General features: G+C 52.4%; 1 protein-coding gene across 2 annotated transcripts in view; it reads left to right on the top strand.

Annotated features, from left to right (window-relative positions):
- The first annotated feature begins 4,707 nt into the window (after positions 1-4,707).
- LOC148542636 (protein dispatched homolog 1-like) overlaps positions 4,708-9,846 on the top strand; it is a 76,473-nt gene continuing 71,334 nt past the window's right edge. For both annotated transcript variants that reach the window (XM_088467843.1, XM_088467834.1), the window contains exon 1: positions 4,708-5,017. The gene's annotated coding sequence lies outside the window, so the exon portion shown is untranslated. The remainder of the gene's footprint in view (positions 5,018-9,846) is intronic.

The raw sequence follows: 9,846 nt of genomic DNA, 5'->3' as shown, positions 1-9,846 counted from the left end.
GATAGGAGGAGTAGTGGGAAGCACTGCAGAGGGCAGGATAGGAGGAGTAGTGGGAAGCACTGCAGGGGGCAGGATAGGAGGAGTAGTGGGAAGCACTGCAGGGGGCAGGATAGGAGGAGTAGTGGGAAGCACTGCAGGGGGCAGGATAATAGGAGTAATGGGAAGCACTGCAGGGGGCAGGATAGGAGGAGTAGTGGGAAGCACTGCAGGGGGCAGGATAGGAGGAGTAGTGGGAAGCACTGCAGGGGGCAGGATGGGAGGAGTAGTGGGAAGCACTGCAGGGGGGAGGATAGGAGGAGTAGTGGGAAGCACTGTAGGGGGCAGGATGGGAGGAGTAGTGGGAAGCACTGCAGGGGGGAGGATAGGAGGAGTAGTGGGAAGCACTGCAGGGGGCAGGATAGGAGGAGTAGTGGGAAGCACTGTAGGGGGCAGGATGGGAGGAGTAGTGGGAAGCACTGCAGGGGGCAGGATAGGAGGAGTAGTGGGAAGCACTGCAGGGGGCAGGATAGGAGGAGTAGTGGGAAGCACTGCAGGGGGCAGGATAGGAGGAGTAGTGGGAAGCACTGCAGGGGGCAGGATAGGAGGAGTAGTGGGAAGCAGGGGGCAGGATAGGAGGAGTAGTGGGAAGCACTGCAGGGGGCAGGATAGGAGGAGTAGTGGGTAGCACTGCAGGGGGCAGGATAGGAGGAGTAGTGGGTAGCACTGCAGGGGGCAGGATAGGAGGAGTAGTGGGAAGCAGGGGACAGGAGTAGGAGTGAGAAGGGACTCACTGGGAAGAAGTCTTCTATGCAGATCCCGGGTCCTGGCCAGTGGGTCACTGCTCTCTTCCTGGGGAGAAGTGAGTGCAGGGCAGCAGCAGGGACACTGCACCGACCGCCGGGGACTGGCTGCTGACACCACGTGCCACTGTCTCCCAGGTCCTGGCCACTCTTCTCCACGGTCCAGACTGCCACTGCCAGCCGTAAGAGCACTGTCGGACAGAAGGGGCAGGCACAGGGTGAGGTCCACTGAGAACACAGAGTGTAGTGGAGCCAGAGGAGCCGCTGATGCTGATTGGCGCTCAGCTCAGCGGCTCCTCTGGCTTTCTGTTTACAGTAGTCAGAAGAGAACGAAGCCAGCGGTACTATATGTGCAGGTGCGGTGGAACGGCCGGGACCCTGGAGACAATGGAGCCAGATGCCCCCTTCAGGGCTGGCGCCAGTTGGCAACTGACTCCATTGTCTCCGGGAGTTCCACCACTACTGTGCCAGAAAGAGCATTGGCGCCCCCCTCATTTTTCAAAGGGACATAATGCACCCAAAAAAGGGCCATGGCCTCATGGGGAAGGGCCAGGGAAGAGATAGGGGAGGCCAGGAGATGCTGGGGATAAATAGGGACATAATATAGTGCACCTGAGAGAGGGCCATGGCCTCATGGGGAAGGGCCAGGGAAGAGATAGGGGAGGCCAGGAGATGCTGGGGATAAATAGGGACATAATATAGTGCACCTGAGAGGGGGCCATGGCCTCATGGGGAAGGGTCAGGGAAGAGATAGGGGAGGCCAGGAGATGCTGGGGATAAATAGGGACATAATATAGTGCACCTGAGAGAGGGCCATGGCCTCATGGGGAAGGGCCAGGGAAGAGATAGGGGAGGCCAGGAGATGCTGGGGATAAATAGGGACATAATATAGTGCACCTGAGAGAGGGCCATGGCCTCATGGGGAAGGGCCAGGGAAGAGATAGGGGAGGCAAGGAGATGCTGGGGATATAGAGGGACATAATATAGTGCACCTGAGAGAGGGCCATGGCCTCATGGGGAAGGGCCAGGGAAGAGATAGGAGAGGCAAGGAAATGCTGGGGATAAATAGGGACATAATATAGTGCACCTGAGAGAGGGCCATGGCCTCATGGGGAAGGGCCAGGGAAGAGATAGGAGAGGCCAGGAGATGCTGGGGATGAAATAAGAGGAAGCTACAAGCAATAATGATAATAAACAGAAATTTGACAGCCCAAACAGCGCCCCCTGACCTGTGGTGCCCTGTGCGATGGCACCAGCCGCACTACCCTAGCTACGGCCCTGCCGTTACCGACATTGAGGCCGGCAGTTCAAGGAAGGACACTTAACGATATCACTCATGGAGCATATTGTGAAGTCATACTTGCCTACCCTCCTGATTCAACCAGGAGCCTCTGGGTGCCACTCCCCCAGTAAGGCAGCCTCCCAGTGGCCACCGACTCCCTCCGACCCACCCCACGGTAACCTGAGAAACCCCCACAGCGGAATGGCGTTATTTTGGCCCCGCACCCCTGCTTCACAATGCCTGTAATATCGGCATTATGTAGCGGAGGCGGGACCAAAATGCTGCAAACATGTGGCCCCGCCCCATCCACATGTGACAGTAAGCAGTTAGGCTCCACCCCCTTGTGCCGGCCACGCCTCCTGCCATGCCGATCTGGCTGCTCCCTCCCAGAAGGGGCAGCCAGAATATTGGCAAACATGCGTTAAGTGTGTATGAACCGTAAAGGCCACATTATACTGTACATTGTAAATTGTTTAGTCTTCACGCTAGGGCAGAAAGGGGCACTTCAGCGCATGCCGAGGGTGCACGTACGTCCAAGAAAGGGGCATGGTTGCGCTCACTGTAGGGGGCGGAGATGCTGGGCTGCCCCTTAGCTCTCCCAGCAGTGTGAATAGATGCCGATACTGCAGCCTGACTGGGTCCTGGCCACTTGCCAGGCCAGGAAATCTGCGTCCACCGATGCGCCAGCCACGCCCCCTCTCCACCCCCGAAACGAGATCAGGCCTGCGCATGTGCAGACCCCAAAAACATCTGTTTAGTGTACATCTCTGAATCAGGCCTAAAGTTCAGAAAATGGGGTACACTCATCTTTTACCATAGATATATCTGGTTATATTATGAGTTTACATATGTAAGGGTTAGTGTACCCCACATTCTGAACTTTTACCCTATTGTACATTATAATGCTGCCAGCATTTACAATCACCTACCTACCTGCCCGCCTCCCTCCTCTGCTGTGTCCCCTGCTATGAACGCCAACACCAGCTTACTGTCAAATGCTCATGCACATAGCGCTTCGGCCTAGCGGGAAGGCCTCGCTGGGTCCCCATTAGCGGCACTGGGAACTGTACTGCTAACTCCATCTATAGTTGGTGTAGTGATTTCTATGCAAACAGTTCATGATATACTGGATTGTGTTCATAACCCCTTTTAGTGTCTATGGCCCGTATCCAATTTGAGGCGAAAAGCCTATTTTCGCGTGTTTTTGGTGGAAACTTTTCGCCAATGGCGTCATTTCGCCAGGCAGAAAAGTATTGCCGTATTCAATTTGAAAGACTTTCCACCTAGGCGGAAAGTCAATGTAATGTAACAGGTGGAAAAAAGTGCAGAATTGGGGTTTTGGGGTGCAACGTTGCAGGAACCCCGTGCAGCCTTCAGACAGTCCCCCAAAGGTAAACTGTGCCAAAAAAAACCAAACTTAAGAACACCCCAAAAAAATCACTTTGAATTTGGGTGCGAAAAACAAGTTGGGGGACAAAGTTAAAAACTAGCAAACTTGACTCTGGGGGGGTCCCCAAGTATGGCCCCAGGTGTTTTTTCCATTGCAGGTGTTTGCGGCAGGTGAATTTTTCACGTTTTTTTAAACTTCACTTTAGCAACTTTAAAATATGCTGACCCCCATTTTCAAGTCCCCCAAATTTGCTGGGATAAGTTATTTTCTGCAAAAAAACCTCCTGAATACTATTCTGCATCACTTATACAAAAACGCTATTTAGCAGCTATTGAGTCCGTTTAAAAACACCAAATACCTTCAGCAAGCCAAATCGGGGGGTACCATAGGGAACCCCCATGTCAGAGCATCTTTTGGGGGGTGTCAGGCTGATTTCCTCAAATCTGACAGGACTTTCCACTTGTTTCAATTTAGCCGGGGTCCCGTTTTCGCCTACTTTCAAACTGAATGCGGGGATACGCGGGCACACGCGTTATACTTTTCCGCCTGCAAAACACGCGATGTAGGCTAAAAGTCCTGGGAGGCGAAAAAGTATCGCGGGTCCGCTCAAAATGAATACGGCTCTTAAACTAGTAAAAGGATTAATTAGACTAGTTGGTAAATGGAGCCCTAAGAGGCCACCCAAAATTGAATTTAGACATTCAGAACATTCCGTTTCCCACCACTAGGTGGCGATACATGAAAGCATAAGAACTGGCTTGTTGCCTTGTTATGTTAGTGAATAGTTAATACAGCAGATAATAGTTAATAGAACTTAGTGTAATGAGGGCGCCATCAGCAAAGTCTCCAGCCCCTTCCTCTGCAGTGGGAGATCTTATATTGGGGGGGCTAAAAGTTGCAGCAAGGAGCGCTCAGCATCCTTTCTTTGCCAGGGTGCCTCAGGGTTTCTCTGCATTAGTGCCCCAGCAGTGAGAGGGTTATTATGGGATAATGAGGTGGGAGGTGCCAGCAGTGAGAGGGTTATTATGGGGTAATGAGGTAGGAGGTGTCAGCAGTGAGAGGGTTATTATGGGGTAATGAGGTAGGAGGTGCCAGCAGTGAGAGGGTTATTATGGGGTAATGAGGTAGGAGGTGCCAGCAGTGAGAGGGTTATTATGGGGTAATGCGGTAGGAGGCTCCAGCAGTGAGAGGGTTATTATGGGGTAATGAGGTAGGAGGCTCCAGCAGTGAGAGGGTTATTATGGGGTAATGAGGTAGGAGGCTCCAGCAGTGAGAGGGTTATTATGGGGTAATGAGGTAGGAGGTGCCAGCAGTGCAGCCTGATGCTGGTGGGTGGATGCTGTACAGTAGGGGGACCCTGGGCTAGCAGGCAGGATGATCCAGGGATTATTGCAGTGACACAGGAAGCACTCCCTACTCCATAGCTTCCCGTGCTGGGATCAGAGGAGGAGCTGCCAGTCCACTGCTGGGATCCACAGAGGGAGCTGGAGGAGGAGAGCTGGAGCCTGGGGGCAGAGGTGGGTGATCAGCCCCCAGCACCCACCAGCATGAGCTCACCCTGTGCAGGTACTACCGGGGGGCACCTGGGGTCTCTGCTGCCCAAACTCCTCTAACAGGAAACAAAGTTATTTTATGTAACAGCTGAGCAGCTGCAGGATACACAGTAACAGCACCTGGAGGGTTATAGACAGTAACAGCACCCACAGGTGGTTATACACAATAGTAGCACCCAGTAACAGCACCCCCAGAGGGCTATGCGCAGTCTGAGTAACCCCAGAGTGCTATGCGCAGTCTGAGTAACCCCAGAGTGCTATGCGCAGTCTGAGTAACCCCAGAGTGCTATGCGCAGTCTGAGTAACCCCAGAGTGCTATGCGCAGTCTGAGTAACCCCAGAGTGCTATGCGCAGTCTGAGTAACCCCAGAGTGCTATGCGCAGTCTGAGTAACCCCAGAGTGCTATGCGCAGTCTGAGTAACCCCAGAGTGCTATGCGCAGTCTGAGTAACCCCAGAGTGCTATGCGCAGTCTGAGTAACCCCAGAGTGCTATGCGCAGTCTGAGTAACCCCAGAGTGCTATGCGCAGTCTGAGTAACCCCAGAGTGCTATGCGCAGTCTGAGTAACCCCAGAGTGCTATGCGCAGTCTGAGTAACCCCAGAGTGCTATGCGCAGTCTGAGTAACCCCAGAGTGCTATGCGCAGTCTGAGTAACCCCAGAGTGCTATGCGCAGTCTGAGTAACCCCAGAGTGCTATGCGCAGTCTGAGTAACCCCAGAGGGCTATGCGCAGTCTGAGTAACCCCAGAGGTCTATGCGCAGTCTGAGCAACCCCAGAGGGTTCTGAGCAGTCAAAGCACCCTCAGGCAGTTATACACAGTGACGGCACACATGGGGTATACACAGTGACAGCATGCAGAGGGGTCATACACAGTAACGGCACATGGTGTGAACAGCTGCACAATGTAATACTGATACATTATTAGTGCCAGTTGTTAGCCCTGTGCCATGGGATTACACTTTACAAATGGAGCTCGAAAATAAATGGGAATGTACCGTGATTTATTTACTCAGTGACAGCACGCGGAGGGGTTATACACAGTGACGGCATGCGGAGGGGTTATACACAGTAACGGCACGCGGAGGGGTTATACTCAGTGACGGCACGCGGAGGGGTTATACACAGTAACAGCACGCAGAGGGGTTATACACAGTAACGGCACGCGGAGGGGTTATACACAGTGACGGCATGCGGAGGGGTTATACACAGTAACGGCACGCGGAGGGGTTATACACAGTGACGGCATGCGGAGGGGTTATACACAGTGACGGCACGCGGAGGGGTTATACACAGTAACGGCACGCGGAGGGGTTATACTCAGTGACAGCACGCGGAGGGGTTATACACAGTTACAGCACGTAGAGGGGTTATACACAGTAACAGCACGCAGAGGGGTTATACACAGTAACAGCACGCAGAGGGGTTATACACAGTGACGGCACGCAGAGGGGTTATACACAGTGACGGCACGCAGAGGGATTATACACAGTGACGGCACGCGGAGGGGTTATACACAGTGACGGCACGCGGAGGGGTTATACACAGTGACGGCACGCGGAGGGGTTATACACAGTGACGGCACGCGGAGGGGTTATACACAGTGACGGCACGCGGAGGGGTTATACACAGTGACGGCACGCGGAGGGGTTATACACAGTGACGGCACGCGGAGGGGTTATACACAGTGACGGCACGCGGAGGGGTTATACACAGTGACGGCACGCGGAGGGATTATACACAGTGACGGCACGCGGAGGGGTTATACACAGTGACGGCACGCGGAGGGGTTATACACAGTGACGGCACGCGGAGGGGTTATACACAGTGACGGCACGCGGAGGGGTTATACACAGTGACGGCACGCGGAGGGGTTATACACAGTGACGGCACGCGGAGGGGTTATACACAGTGACGGCACGCGGAGGGGTTATACACAGTGACGGCACGCGGAGGGGTTATACACAGTGACGGCATGCGGAGGGGTTATACACAGTGACGGCACGCAGAGGGGTTATACACAGTGACGGCACGCAGAGGGGTTACTAGGGGTACTAAGTAGTAGGCCTGGTATTTGGGGGGCTATAATGTTGAGCCGGGTGTCTTTAGGATTGCAGCAGGTACTTTTTTAAATCTTCACTTTAGAGACTCCAAAATATACTAGCACCCATTTACATGTACCACAAATTTGACTACGGTTCTTATTTTTATCCAAAAACATTGCATTCTATAATTTTTCCGCACTTATGTAAATATGCATATAACAGCCCTGACTGAAAATAAGATCACTAAATACTTTTATTAGGGCTATTAATACTCTTCTATAGTGATTCCCAGGGTCAGTTTGGCTTTTTATGGGGTACAGACTGATTTACCCCAAAATATGCTGATCTTTTAGCTAGTTTCGCTTTTCAATACATTCGCCTATTGGCGCTTTCGCCTGTTCATGGCGAAAACATTGCGTCCAAACAGGTGAATGAGGCAAAATCATTGCGCTTTTCGCTGATCTCGGCTTTTCGCGGCTAATTGAACCCCACCCTTAGTTTGCGTGTAGGTGTTTAGGATTCGTGTTATTGTAGCAATGGAATTGTTATAAAGTCGCAGATTAAGCGTAACGGTGAGTGGCGCAGATCACTCGTATCGGACCTGTCTCTTCCCTTTTTACACAGACTGCGTCCTCCTATCTCCATTGTGCGACTTTTCCCTCAGTTCGGTCTTACGTTGCTTATAGTATACTGGCGGCCAGATTCAGCAGAGGACGGGATTGCAAAGTCGCACACTAGCGGCAAAAATGCTAATGCAGGAGGAGTGGACTGACACATCCTTGCTGCATCTGAGATCCCAGCACTGCGACCGAGGTTGCAACCGGTTGCCCCTTTGGTAAGGCTGCGGTAGCTGAAGCTCACCGCAGCCTGGGCGGGTCCTGTGAGCCCAGGAAGTCTCCATGGATGTAGATGCTGGCCTTGCCACTCCCGGAAAATGGGGGTGTTCCAGGGACACAGGCTGTGCCCACCCCCGCACCGACCCACAAATGCCTCTCAGTATCGTTTTGCAGGACCTGCTCATGCACAGATTCTCGATGATCAGAAATCTTCGATCAGTGCGCTGCTGAACCGGGCCCTAGGTACATAGGTGTAGAGTTTTGGCGCGGCTAAGTAGCAAAGTCCATGGTGCTCTAGACAGGGCTACTTGGCGCGATTTGAGGATAGTTGTATGTGGACACAATGTGCTAGTTCTAGATGTATTATATAACTCTACATAAAAATGCTCTATGGGTCCGATTCATTAGCAATAGCGATTACGCACGCAGTGTCACTGCGATAGTATGCTAATCCACTGCGATCGCTATGCTGTTGCAGCACTTTACCTTACACACATCCGTTGTCCTTTAGCAAGACTGCAAAACCATCGGTACACTGGCACGCCTGCGTTTCGCCGACACCCACCCCACCGAGTCACCTCCCCCAATCGGCACTTCTTGTCAATGACTCTGCCATGGGTCTGCGTAGTCATTGCGATCGGGTCTGCGTAGTCATTGCGATCGCAGTGGCCTGTTTGCGCACTGTGATTCATGTGCGCAGAACGCAACAATCGGCCGATTGTGTGCGTAATCGCAGTTGCGATCGGTAGAGATTCAGGCCCCAGACATGCGCAGGGGGACGCACCTTCCCAACTGCTAGCGCACTGCAAGGGACAGAGGGTGGTGGGGCGAGCCCAGAACTGCCGCAAGATGCTTCGTCTGGGGTCAATGAAGAGGCGGGTGAGAGGATTGCCATTATGCAGTTATTAAGTGAGGGAAATATTGATTGGGGAGGGGGGCGGTAGTATCAAAGAGTGTTTGGCACTCGGCAAGACCAACACACTGACTGAGTTTATAGGCAGATCTGTTTGGGCATATTGGATTGTTTGCTGTCTTTAACTTGCTCTATACAATATTGAAGCCTAAATGTAAGTCTGGAACTGGCATATTGGTCCTAGCTGGTAAAGCTGCTAAACCATTGGGGATCCATTTATAACTGTGCCACCATGCCTGTTCCTCGTGTCGGGGGTGGCCGACCCCTGGTCTAGAGCTCTCTGGCAAAAACATTTACAGGTTCCGCATTTGTGTCATTGTCTATGTAAATATGTGTATAGTAATAAAGCGCACGGCACCAATATTATTTATTACATTAACTTGGTTATTACATGATGGCTAATACAGCCTATACAAATGTGTTTTTGACAGGGGACACAATATATTTTATAATGTGGGTGGTGGGGATTTGGGGTGAAGCACGGTATCCTCATAGCGCGGGTAGAGCCTGGGGTCCTCTCTGGAAGTTCTGGATACGAACCTAGAGTAATGGATACCCTGTGGGGGGAGGGGATTGTGCGCCATGAGGCCACACCCCTTTAACACGAGGCGACACCCCCCATTACACGAGGCCAGGCTCCCTTTTTTTTCGGGTGTGTGTGTTGTCCCAAATTTTACTTACAATATGTTGGTAAATATTAGTACTGGTCTATTAATCTAGGGCCTGGTTCAGCACGGATTGCACCTGCGTAATGGCACGCAATTCAGCTACAAAAATACGCTGATGTTTGCCACACGCAGTGAATACACAAGCTGCCTATGCCCGCACAGTGGCTACTTTATGCACGCCCATGCAACAGCGTTCAAACGGACAGGCAAGCCTGCGTTTCTCCGACCGCTAACGGTGCGCATAACCAACTGCGGCGTTCATAACATACTAGTAGATAAATGGGCCCAGCATTTGCCGTATAGCCCCCTTCCCCCCTCTTGTCCCTTTATACTTTCCTGACCTCAGTCCAGGTCGTCTTAGGCGCGAGAACGTGACTCTTAATG

This window comes from Taudactylus pleione, unplaced genomic scaffold, assembly GCF_031769625.1.
Source record: "Taudactylus pleione unplaced genomic scaffold, aTauple2 ptg000011l, whole genome shotgun sequence".
In the NCBI taxonomy this organism is placed as follows: Eukaryota; Metazoa; Chordata; class Amphibia; order Anura; family Myobatrachidae; genus Taudactylus; species Taudactylus pleione.
The sequence above is the reverse complement of the archived record's forward strand: the minus strand, read 5'-3'. Positions and strand labels throughout refer to the sequence as shown.